Source organism: Bison bison, unplaced genomic scaffold (genome assembly GCF_000754665.1).
Source record: "Bison bison bison isolate TAMUID 2011002044 unplaced genomic scaffold, Bison_UMD1.0 scf7180017864508, whole genome shotgun sequence".
NCBI classification, from domain to species: Eukaryota; Metazoa; Chordata; class Mammalia; order Artiodactyla; family Bovidae; genus Bison; species Bison bison.
In genome coordinates, this window is record NW_011495064.1 from 4,098,803 (window position 1) to 4,099,868 (window position 1,066).

The window sequence follows — 1,066 nt, forward strand, 5'->3', positions numbered from 1 at the left end:
CATTAAAGAATCCACCTGCCAATGCGTGGGTTCTATTCCTAGTCTGGGAAGATCCCAGATGCCCAGCGACTAAGCCCATACCATAACTACTGAGCCTGTGCTTTAGAGACCAGGTGGCCACAACCACTGAGTCCACGGGCTGCAACTACTGAAGCCCATGTGCCTACAGTCCATGCTCCCCAATAAGAGATGAGAAACCCCTGATCACTGCAACTAGAAAAAAGCTGCACAGCAATGAAGACCCAGCATGCATGCGTGCATGCTAAGTCGCCTCAGTCATGTCTGACTCTTTGTGACCCCATGGACTCTAGCCAGGTTCCTCTGTCTATAGGATTCTCCAGGCAAGAACGCTGGAGTGGGTTGCCATGCCCTCCTCCAGGGGATCTTCTCAATCCAGGGACTGAACCCATGTCTCCTATGTCTCCTGCATTCCAGGTGGATTCTTTACCCACTGAGCCACCTGAGAAGTCTGAAGACCCAGAATACCCCAAAAGAAGTAATTAAGAACAAAAGTTCAGTTCAGTTCACTTGCTCAGTCATGTCCGACTCTTTGCGATCCCATGAACCGCAGCATGCCAGGCCTCCCTGTCCATCACCAACTCCCGGAGTCCCCCAAACCCATGTCCATTGAGTTGGTGACACCATCCAACCATCTCATCCTCTGTCATCCCCTTCTCCCCCTGCCCTCAATCTTTCCCAGCATCAGGGTCTTTTCAAATGAGTCAACTCTTTGCATCAGGTGGCCAAAGTACTGGAGTTTCAGCTTTAGCATCAGTCCTTCCAATGAACACCCAGGACTGATCTCCTTTAGGATGGACTGGTTGGATCTCCTTGCAGTCCAAGGGACTCTCAAGAGTCTTCTCCAACACCACAGTTAAAAAGCATCAATTCTTCGGCACTCAGCTTTCTTTATAGTCCAACTCTCACATCCATACATGACCACTGGAAAAACCATAGCCTTGAGTAGATGGACCTTTGTTGACAAAGTAATGTCTCTGCTTTTGAATATGCTATCTAGATTGGTCATAACTTTCCTTCCAAGGAGTAAGCATCTTTTAATTTTATG

General features: G+C 48.4%; 1 protein-coding gene across 1 annotated transcript in view; it reads left to right on the forward strand.

The window, feature by feature from the left end:
- The window catches only part of VWA3B (von Willebrand factor A domain containing 3B), a 200,621-nt gene that overhangs the window by 10,421 nt on the left and 189,134 nt on the right, over positions 1 to 1,066 (forward strand). The gene's annotated exons all lie outside the window — the stretch shown is intronic.